This window comes from Uloborus diversus, chromosome 10, assembly GCF_026930045.1.
Source record: "Uloborus diversus isolate 005 chromosome 10, Udiv.v.3.1, whole genome shotgun sequence".
NCBI classification, from domain to species: domain Eukaryota; kingdom Metazoa; phylum Arthropoda; class Arachnida; order Araneae; family Uloboridae; genus Uloborus; species Uloborus diversus.
Window position 1 is genome coordinate 5,409,379 of NC_072740.1, and position 12,139 is coordinate 5,421,517.

Genomic DNA, 12,139 nt, shown 5'->3' on the forward strand with positions numbered 1-12,139 from the left:
ATATACGTGAGTAGACACGCACCCAAACACGCACTGGATATATCCACGAATTAACTCGTGTATACCCGTATATGTATGTAAGTACACTACTAGTCATTAAAATTGCTACACCAAGAAGGAATAGTCTGAATGAAACAAAATTTTGCACACGTGATGGCAACATTGACACTAGAAAACGATTACAAAATGAAAGCAAAATGATCATTTATCACTGGAAAAATCTCACATGAATGGAGGTTTAAGTACCCTGTTGCGCCACCTCTAGTTGGAATTTAAGAATCGATATGGTCGAGCATTGAGGTACAGCAGTTTCGTATGTAGTCTTACGTCCTCTCGTACCACATTTTCTGTAAATGTGCCACTAATTCGATCAAACTTACAGGCTGTCCAATTTACGTCTCAAGTGATCCCAGATATGCTCGATTTGTGACAGACCAGAGCATCGCGCAGACCTGAGAAAGTGATAATGTGGAAGAGGAAATCCCTTAACACCCTTGCTGTGTGCGACCGAGTATTGTCATGTTAAAAAATGGCTCCTGGGAGCCCCGTCGTGAGTGATAACACGTATGAGTTTGATCGGATGAGTGGCACGTTTACAGCAACTGTGGTACGAGATGACGCAGGATATTGTAGGAGACTGTTATGTCTCAATGCCCGATTGTATCGCTTCGTATATCGTACATTCACGCTAGAGGTGGCTTAACAGGGAACTTAAATCTCCATTTATTCAAGATTTTTCCAACCATAAATGATCAATTTGCTTTTATTTTGTAATCACTTTCTAATGTCAATTTTACTATCACGTGTGTAAAATTTAGCTTCATTCTGGCAATTTCTTTTTGGTGTAGCAATTTTAATGGCCAGTAGTGTATCTATGTACACTTATATATGCGTATATACGTCGACTATACACGTATATACTCAGAAACTCAGGTATGCACGTATATACTCGAGATACATGTGCAAATGCGCAAATAATGTTCGTTTGTGCGCGTATATACTCGCATATACACGTGACTCGTATATACTTGTGTAGACACGTATACACTCCTGTAGGCAATCACGTATACATGCTTATATACTCGTGTATACACGAATATACTTGAATAGGCACATGCATGCATCTGATGTATACATGTATTTATTCATATAGGAACATGTTTACTCATGTTTACACGACACGTATATACTCGTGCATACCTGCACATACTCGTACATATACTTGTAACTATAAAATTATCCGAAATATGCAAATAATAGGGTTATTTGTAACAGTTTTGCAGCTGTTTTTAACTATGACCACTTTACCCCATGCTATGACCACTTTCCCCCACCCCATGGGGTAAAGTGGTCATAAATACAAAGGGAAATGAAAGTGGTATAAAACTACTTAAATCAATATTTTTTTCTTGAAATTCAATGTACCGTGTTCTTTAATAATGCAATGTAAAATAACAACAAAAAAAGTTGAAGTGTTTAAAGAATTTATTGTATTTATTATCCACCTAAGTTGAAAACCTACGATTTTATGACCACTTTACCCCACCAGACCCTATACTTCATAATAACGTTTCTACTCCGTATTAAGTCGAATTTGTAATTATAATCATTCAATAGTATATTGTGCAGTTACTGCTAATTTCCAGACAAAAGTATGAAAATTACTAGTGCCAAGAGCAGGTAAACGGCAATATCTGCTTTGATCAAAATGTTGATTGCAAAACAAAAATGAAACAGACTAATCAAAAAATATTTCGATTAAGCATAAAAAATCACCTAGAATCAAATTTCAATGTTTGTGGGAAATCAAAAACGCGTTTCTTCAAATATCTGAAAAACTTATTTTTGTGGACACTGCCATTTACCTGCACACGGCAGTATATGTATGTACACTAACGGTGCTTTTCCAGTTGTATTTTATTTACGTAAATAAAATAACTCTACAATTTAAGTTTTAATGTTTCAGTTTGATATTTTTTGTATTTTGTGGAGAACTCTAGAAACATAATATTGTTTCTACTACTTACACCCCACCACTTCATTGATTAAGGCACTAGTTAAATCTAAATATTTTCGCTTACAAGGACAACACGCTACCCATGCTTTTTAAGCTATAAATCCAATACTAATATACTGATAAAGACACATTCGAAAAACCTGTAAGGAACTATCTCCCTTTTTCTTTTTGGGGAAAAAACAAAAACATTCTGATTGCGCCACGGTATCGCTATAATCTAACAAACTGCTTCACATAAAAACTTTTTTGTTTTCATTGCGATATACAGGCGCGCACCGAATTTAAATTTCTGGGAGGAGAAAAATTCTCAATTTGCCGAATGAAGCTTCAAAATAAACTGAATGATAAAATACGAGCCTGCACACATACCTTTCTCTATTGAGAAGATATATTATAGGCATTGAAAAAAAAAGTTTACACTAGTGTCTTCCAATTTGCCGAACCGTCAAATTTTTAGAATGAGGAATTTTCGGGGAGGTCACGCTGACCTTCAGTGACTTCAAATTGGGATGCCCCTGATGATATAACAAGAGAAATGGCCGTAAAAAAATACATTTCTTAAAAATATTTGTTCTTCTCGGAGCATGGAGAAAATTTTGGTTTCCGTGAGAGAAACGCTGCTCTCATTTCGAACTGAAAAAAATAGATTTGGAGTGATAGTGCTGCCATCTTTTTTATGAAGTAAATACTAAAATTAATTTCCAATATAAATTTAAATTAAACACATCCATTTTTGCGACAAAACGGAAATGCGATCTTCAAACCTTAACCCATAAAGCATTAATGGTTAGCATGATAATGTAGAAAGGAACTTCATTAGTCTGTCACCCTGTTGTTAAGTTATTTTTTATTTATTATCGGGATACGAAAAACGTCATAATGTATTGGAGGCGCAAACATTCTATTTTGTTTTTCAAAATAAAAGAATTTGTTGTAGAGATATTACACGTTTTTTACAAACTCATAACAAAATTAGTATTCATTTGTTACTTAGTAATAAAATATGTTGTCCTCATGCATTCTTATTTCTTGCGCAATTTTATTTCATAAAGGATGAAATGATTAAAAGATTTTGAGAAACCACTATTCCTGGGTCGCAGTGTGTATCTGGGGAAAACTTTGGCTTATTTGAATTATGAGAAAATTATAGCTGCGCTAGTACAATTAGGCTATTACATTTAATATGCTCTCAGTAAGTAACTTCCGTTGAAAAATAGTTTCCCTCTTAAAAAGCAATGTCAAATGGGGGATTATTTATACTTTAAAATGAATGGATTTCAGATAGTTTCTAATCCAGTTTACTGTACGATGATGCTTTTTTGAAAGCAATTTTATGTTAATGTGCAACCGATAATTAAATACAAATAAGTCCCACACAATGCCCTTTTTTTTTAATTTTTTGCTCGATATAAATCCGATGCCCCCCCCCCCTCCTCTTTTTTTGTTTCAGTACTAAATTCCCTGAGGTGCGTAAAAGAGATGGTTTACGGTAGGTTCAAATATACCTGGGAAGAAAAAAAAATGGTTTAGAATTTTTACTCGGATGTAATGAAATCGAAAACTTTTCTCTTTTTCCCCTTGCATCAGAGGCGCAGCGTCGGAGGGGCACATGCCCCCCCCCCCCCCCAACTTGCTGGACACTTAACCTTTTGTCCCAGAATTATAAAGAAACTAGCACCAAAATAAAAAAGAGTATCTGTTTTTTTTTTTTTTTTTGCTTTGTATGGTCTTAAAAATGCATTCGAAACGATCCTTGCTAATGCTAGGGTGGAAAAGCGGCGTGGGGGCGTTTTCCCCGGCCATTTTTCGAAACTGAAACTTGAAAAACACAATTTATATTTTTTCTGTAATTACGTTAAAGAGGTTGAGGTTTTGGGGGTTTTCCTCGAAAATGTTTCAAAATTGTTGTTCTAAAAAAGCAGTTTTAGACGATATTCGAATATGTTAAGGAGAGGAGAAATTCGCCCCCCCCCCCTGAAATTTTTTTAAAATAAACAATCTAAAAATGCAATTGTGCGCTGTCTTTAATATCTTTATGAGGACCGGAAATTTTTCGTAATTGGAGCTCCAAAAGCATTTTTATTCCACTTTTAATGATGCTATAGGGGCGAATTTTCGTGAGCAGTACGGCAGGCCCCAGTAATTATTTGAAATTTAAGGCCTAAAACGAAATTAAAGACTATTTTAATTTATATTGGCGAAGGAGGAGGGGGAGGGGGGGGGGGTTGAAGCTCATTCATAAAATTTTCGAAGTTAGTTGTTTAAACGCAGTTTTAGATGATCTTTGGTCATGTTACCGGGAGAAGAGGTTTGGGAGTTGTCTTCAGCAATTTTCCCGTCATTGAAATTCCAAAAACGCAATTTTAGATGACTGGTTGACCGGCGCGAAGCATTCACGCTCAAAAGAAGAATTTTCTGATTAAAATGCAACCTCAAGATGCTATTAGTAGACTAAAGCAATGCGTAGTAAAGCAGCAAAATAAATTGAAACTTACGCTTCTACAAAGTTAAACTGCGATTCGTTTTTTTCCTGATTTTAACAACAACAGATGTAGAGTTTAGAATACTCTGCATCTGTTGTTGTTAAAATCAAGTTAGAGTCCGAGTTAATGAAACACAGATTTTATATATTTTGTTACAGTTGATGACGTAATTTAAGTCACAGAGAATTACCTGGTGAAGATATTTTATGATGCGTAGGTGAAAATAGCGGCAACGTTTCTGGTGTTGAAGAGAAGCAAGAACTTGAAACAGTAATAAAATTACCTTCTTTTCAAAGCATTAGAAGAGCAGCAGTATTGTGCGTTTTCTGATTCCTTCCGAATGTTTCCGACTCTTCGTTTGCAGATATTTTTTAAAAAACTTTTTTTTTAATAAGAAAAAACTGTTATACAGGGTCTGTATAAAAAGTAATGAGACTGAGCTGTGTTCGAAGAATTTATTTCAGATATTAATACTCGCACCTAAAATTCTTCAAAACAAGAACCTTGGCCTAGCACACACTTATCTCAACAAGTCTTGTAAGCTTTGAAGGCTGTTTTGTAGACTGCTTCCAGAATGTCCTTCAAAAGTCTTGTACTAGCGCTTTCACAGCATCCAGAGTTCCAAGGTGATGTCCTTTTAGAGATGTATTCATCTTAGGGAATCGAAAGAAGTCTGCTGGAGCTAAATGGTGGCTGTAGGCAGGCTGGAGAAGCGTAGAGATACCATTATTGACTAGGAAGTCTTGGAATATGAAGCAGGTGTTTCCAGCATTTCTCAAGTTTTCAGCGATGATGCTATGAATTGTCATTTTATCAAGTTCAACTGCAGTCATTCTCACGCTTAACCGGCAGTCCGAATTTAGCACAACATGCACTTGTTCCACATTTGCATACGTTCTGCTGTTTGACGGACACCCTGTTTGAGATTCATCCTCGACGCTCCTCCGGCAATCTTTGAAACACTTGTGCTAGCAAAACGCATGCGCGTTTAACATACAATTATCTCCGAATACTTGCTTACACATCTTTGAAGTATCTGAGGCCGATTTACCAAGTTCCACACAAAACGTAATCGCGTAACGCTGCTCAAATGTTCTCTGCATTTTGGAGTTGGAACTGACGTTAGCAACAAAGGTACACTATAGCGACGATGCTGCCCAAACAAAGACTCCCAGGCGATTGCGGACCGGAAGGAGTCCCACCAGTAATCCCCACCACCGATCTAACCAGTTTGTGCGAACTTGACAGGTATATTCGCAACAGGAAAAAATGAGTCTCATAACTTATTATACAGACGCTGTATTTCAGAATAAAAATTTAATATTTTCCAAGCAATATAAATTCTTGAATTTATATAGTGATTATTTTTACATTTTAATTATGCACATGGTTACTTGATACTTTATTCTATCAATTTTTGCTCACATTATAAATTTAATGAGTTTTAGTAGTAGTAATTCTGCAGTTTTTTCGTTTTCGATGAGCCGAATTTTCGATAACTCGAATTATTTTCGCTTCCCCTGCAACTTCGATTTATCAAAGTTTCACTGCCTTTTATAGGATAAGGTAATTTTCTGTTTTATTAGATATAGCTACTACTAGATGGCAGCACGAACATTTTTGCTGTGCGCGTTGAATGTTTTTCTTTTGCAAAATAAATAGAAGTAAAAATCGCTGCTCAGAAATTAACTACAATGAACTGAGGGGATTAATGAAAAAAAAAATACTATTTTTTTTTCATTATTAAATGAGTTCAGCAGTTCCTGCTTTGTTTTTAGCGGCGATCAATAATTTTAATTTTTCGGAGGAATGGATATGGATACAAATGCAAAGTTTTTTCCAACCAAAGCAAATTAACCGTAATTGCTATAAGAAGCACATTCTCATTCAGTTCCTTATTTTTATTTAGTGCATTGATAAGTTGAATCAATTCCGCATTTCCTTCTCAGTATGACTCCTAAATATATTAAGAGTACAGCTAGCTTAGACATATCTTTTGTAATTAGGTCAGCTCATCTCGACCTGTTTGGTGTGCTCTCCTACGGCCACAAGTAATGCTGTTATTTCTCAGGAGTTGTAACATCAGACACGACAGTTTAAAAATTACTGGAATTGATGGAACCCTTTAAATATTGAAAATTGCTTGGACATCATATTTCAAACCCTGTTGATAACCGAATAAATTTTCCTACATCTGCCACTGGCATGATTTTAAGAAAATTGTAACTCGGAGCGGCAGAAAAATGCTTTTCAGTAACTTGCAAGTTTTGTGCATCATAACGTTTGTACAGTGGTTGGAAAAACTACATTTTTTTGGTAGCGAACTACAACTACAACTACTTTTTTAAAAAAGTAGCAACTACAAACTACTTTTAAAATGTAGTCGCTACTTCACTACTTTTCAAAAAATAAGTAAATAAACAAAAATATAAAAAAATGAAATAAAATAAAATAAGTGGGTTTAGTGTGTCCCACAAAAAATGAGTCGATTTTTCAAGTCATACCCTCTTATATTTTTCCATTTATGTTAAAACAATTTGAAAAAATGTTTCATATAATTTGTTGAATAACGGCAACCCGTGCCGACTTGCGTCTGAAAGTGTAAACCAGCACTTGTATGCTAGCTCCCCCCCCCCTCCAAAAAAAAAAAAACTTTTTAAAAATTCGAAATTCCTGTTGATAAAACGTTGCCCCTAAACCCTACTCCCCACATGTACCACAAAAAATATTTATTCAAATTAAAAATCATTTGAATACCCCACACTTGGCCTAAAAATTATAATTTTCTTCAAATAATTGATTTTTTTTCCTATTTATCTTTTAAAAATTTACACATGAATTTAAATAAAAAATCAAGCTCAAAAATTATTAGCGAGCTCATTTTCAGATCAACATTTTCAAATGAGTAACAAAAAAGTAATACATTTAAAATGAAAAATTCAACTTAACCTTGAAAAAATTCATATCTTTGAGTACTATGTGGAAGACTTCAATATTGCAGGAGAGCAAAAATTTCTATTTAACGCTAATTACCTACTTTACTGTTGATATTTTTCAGCTTGGTAATTTCGTAAAATTTACCATAAATTTTAAAAAATATGTATCGAAAAAAAAAAAAACAATTTTTTGAAGAAAGTTATAATTTTAGGCCAAGTGTAGGGGATACCTTAATGTTTTCTAATTTGAATAAATGTTTTTGTGGTGCATGCGGGGTATAGGGGGGCAACGTTTTATCAACAGAAATTTCGAGTTTCTAAATTTTTTTTTTTTTTTAATTTGGCACTGGTTGCAGTTGTTCAAATTATATGAAACTTTTTAACAATTGTTTTGATGTAAGCGGGAAAATATAAAAGGGTGTGCGACTTGAAAAATCAATTTTCGATTTTTGGCGGACACCCTAATGCAAACACACGCGGTAAGAGGATTGAACGAAAAAAGGTTTAGATTGATAAATTAGCTCATTTGAACATGGAATATTACTAAGAATTATCTATTATTTATTTCCCCCCCCCCCAAAATGTCCGTTATTCTTCTCTTATATAACACTGTAATTCTCGTATTCATTGTAAGCCGTCTAGCGCAATTCAATATCATCCTCATCTATAACATCTACAGAAGCTTGAAAATTTAAGCTTCACGAAATATATATATTATATATATTTTTCTTTTCAACTTTAAGTTTGGTCATATAAAATTAACAAAATTTTCAATTCGCGAAATCATCGATACCTTCATTTTCGCGAAAATAAATGTTTTTACAGTGATGGATCTCTTTGAAGTTTAAAACGTTCATCCACGGGACATTCCCGACAGTCAGAAAAAACAAAGGAGTTACTAAATTGGCGGTTATCGCTAATTCATATATACTTTTCTTTTTAAGTCAAGCTCTATTCAATATAAATTTTGGCGAAATATGAATATTACAATTGCAAACGAACTAATAGCGTCAAACAGATAGAACGTATGGCGTCAAAATGATATGACAGTGGTCATTTCGTATTTTTATAAGTCTTATTTTTCATTGCATCCGTTGATGTACTCGCGTAAGATTTGCACGAGTCAAATTCGTTTGAACCGAATCGTTTCTTTAAAAAAAATCTTTATTAAAAAGTAGTTTTCAGAAATCGCTACAAACTACTTTTTTTTTGTATCGAACTACTCACTACACTACTCTTTTTTAAAAGTAGTGCGCTACACTACAAACTACTGAAAAATGTAGCTACTACAGTAGCGTCGCTACTTGTAGCGCGCTACTTCCAACCACTGCGTTTGTATCATCCATTTAATTCCAGTAAGTACTTAGCTCTTAGCAAAGATCTGATGTGAAAGACAATTGGTACTAGTGATGTGCCGGATCATTAAAAAAGTAGATCCGCGCGATACGGATACGGATCCGGATCATTAGTGTCAAGATCCGCGGATACGGATACGGATGCGGATCTCAAAATTTTTTTTTACCCAATTCAATAAGCCAAGTGTAATATTTGTTACGGAAGGTATTCCCGTCAGAATAATGGCAGTTTATTCAAAAAATGTCAACTGCGGCAAAAATATAATCAAGACTATGATTTATTCTTTAAAGAAATCTCCGTTAAAATTGATGCAGAGTTGGAAGGAATGGGTCAGTGCTGTATTAATGCTTAGATGAAATGTGAAAAATTATTTCTGGCTTACTCAGTAGATGTAGGATACAGGAGCAAGAGTGTAAAGTTGCTACTTGACAGGCTAGAAATAATTTTTCGCATTTTATTTTCAGCATAAATGCAGCGCTGACCCATTCTACCGAACTTACTCCGACCGACGAAATACAGAGCCGGGAACACCTTTACAAACAGTAAATAGAGAATTTAGTCTCACCTTTTTTTTTAAGGATGCTGAGAAAAACAAAAATGAAGAATAACAGAAACCCCAAATCAAAACCAAAAACTAATATTAAATTAAAAATTACAAAAAAAAAAAAACATGTCTCAGAGAGCCGACTTCACATTAAGATGAATTTCGCGGGTCAGATTACACATTTGTTAACAAATATGAACTGACAGCAGGTAAAAATTTTAAATCACTGAGCTTTTTCTCCTTTTCTTCCGACTATGAAATCGCTACCAATCACGCGTATAGAGGCTTAGAATTGCATTTAAAATTGTAAATTTACTTTACAAGATTATAGCTCCTACTGTATATAAGTTAGAAGTTTCAAATAAATATCAAACGCAGGAAACTTCGTTCTTTCAATTAGAGCCAACATAAAGTAGGCGTAATGGTAAATTTTTACTACCATATTTGTGAAAAACGTTAAGTCGGTTTTTAATTAATATCTCCGGTGATTAAAGTTCTACAAAAACGAGGCCAAGATAAAAACACTTTCGATCAAGTCACCTTTTGAATTAAAAATAAATTATCAAAATCGGTTCATCTGTTTAGGAGCTACGACGCCACAAAAAGACACACTGATACACACTTTCAAAACTTATTTCCCCTTCCTTTTTGCAACGGGGGGGGGGGGGGGGGGGGGATACAAAATTGGCTTCTGAAATGACACCTTATAATTTAAATAGGGAATAAAACCTAATTTAAACGGAATTTAAGGGTCTTTTATTCAAATATTCAAAAATTTTAGAATAGAAATGATCCGTTTAAGATCCGTCAAAAAAGTAACGGATACGGATCTTTATTTTCCCTCGGATATCCGCGGACACGGATACGGATATCCGGAACATCACTACTTGGTACAGTCTTTTGAAAGACCTTATTATCATTAATTAAAGACAGGCACCTAGTGTGTCTGCTGGCAAGTCTAGATAAGGCTGCCTGTGAGGTTCTATCACATTCCAGGACAAAGGTAAAGCCTGGTACTCTTCCCATGTACCAATTATGAAGGGGTTGAAACCGCCACTTCTGCATGATTCGAGATTTATTCCTCGAGTAGAGCTTTGAGAAAGTTAGGGAAGAAAAAGAATGGACTGCGCAACACTGCAGTTCTGTTTGGCCAGTGAGTCTGCCTGATCACTCCCAAAGATTTCCTTAGGGAAAGTATCCAATGCACGTGGACATCATGTTTCTGTGAGATAAGTAAAAAATTTTAAAATATATTTGTACTAGCTTTATCTCCGATGACGGACCAAATTTTTGGATATTGTGTAGAGCTACGACTATCCGAGAGAATCCAGAGTTATCCGTAGTCCTCCTCATCAAGAATAGTCCCGAGACTCTTGTCAATTGCGATCACTTGGCTACTAAAAACCGAAGAGAAATCAGGATTACGAAAGCTATAAAACATTTTATTCCGTCGGATCTCTATACATACGCTGCTACCTGCATGGTCTTTGATATTACTGCCATCTGTGTATATATTTTAATGATATTATGATGAGATATTTTTAATAATTTCTAAGGTCTGTTGTTTAAGGTGAATGGGGATCAATTTCCTTTTTGTGACTGGAATAGACAAAGTATGATAAAAATGATGGGCGAAAAGCGTCGGGAGTTAACTCCTAGTTGAGCCACCCAAGGCATGAAGGCCATTCAATTATGCCTTGCTAAAATCAGAGGCGAAATAATCTAAGACAGACTCCTACCTACGGGCGCTCAATTCCTTGGGCGAACAAAAGTTGCACTTCTTCTCCTAAAATGATTTCAACATTTGACTTTTTTAGTAGTTTAATCAGGATTGAAATTGTTTCCTCAACAGTTGAAGCAAAAGCTTCTTCAATTCTAGATTTAGGATTTGTTATTAAAGTTATTGTTCAATATCTTTTTCTGAAGCAATGATTGGCAGGCGATAAATGGTTTTACTAAATGACCTACACTGCATTCTAAAAATTTTTTCCGCGTAAAGTTAAAAGAGCATTGGTTGGAATTTTTTTTTTTTTTTTTTTTCAAATATCGAGCAGAAATTTACTGCTTTTCATTCTGAGATACCGAATCGAGGATTTATTTATGTTGTAATCAGATGATCACATGCAACGTATTTACGTGTTGTTGTCTGGACAATAGCAATTGAAGGTTTGTACTCAGAAAGAAAGTTGACCTTGTAAACGAAGAAATGTAACCTCATGCATTTAGTAGTTGGTAGTGCTTTTATTATGCAATCATCAATTCGATCCAAAATAATTTTAGAATTTTCAAAAAATGATGAGTTTTTACATTTTGAAGCTTGGTAGTAACTCATATAAAACATTTTTTTTTTGTTTTTTTGTTTAAATCATTTATGGATGTCTTATTTCAGAGCATAAACCAAACTAAGAGGACAAATCAAACTAAGAGAGATACTATAATTTTTAAGAATCATCCTAATATATATGAGTTTACACGAACGTGAGAGGTCCCATATTTCATTATAGTTCATTAGATGAAGAGTGAAGGCAGACAGGATGAACACAATTAGTGAGCACTGTTTTCGTAAGGTCGAGATTTAAACACCCAATTAATTTTCCAATTACGATTTCCTGACCAGAACGATCTAGAGATGAAATGAACGGAACAGGAATGAAAGATCCCCTTTAAATATTGCTCAATAGATGGAGGTGAAGAGCAATCGGGTTATTCCATGTCAAGTGATCCAAAATTTGAGAATTTTTCCCCCTCAAATTTTTGTATTTCTTTAAAATTTGGTTCATCGATTGTACCCTTTGAGGTAATT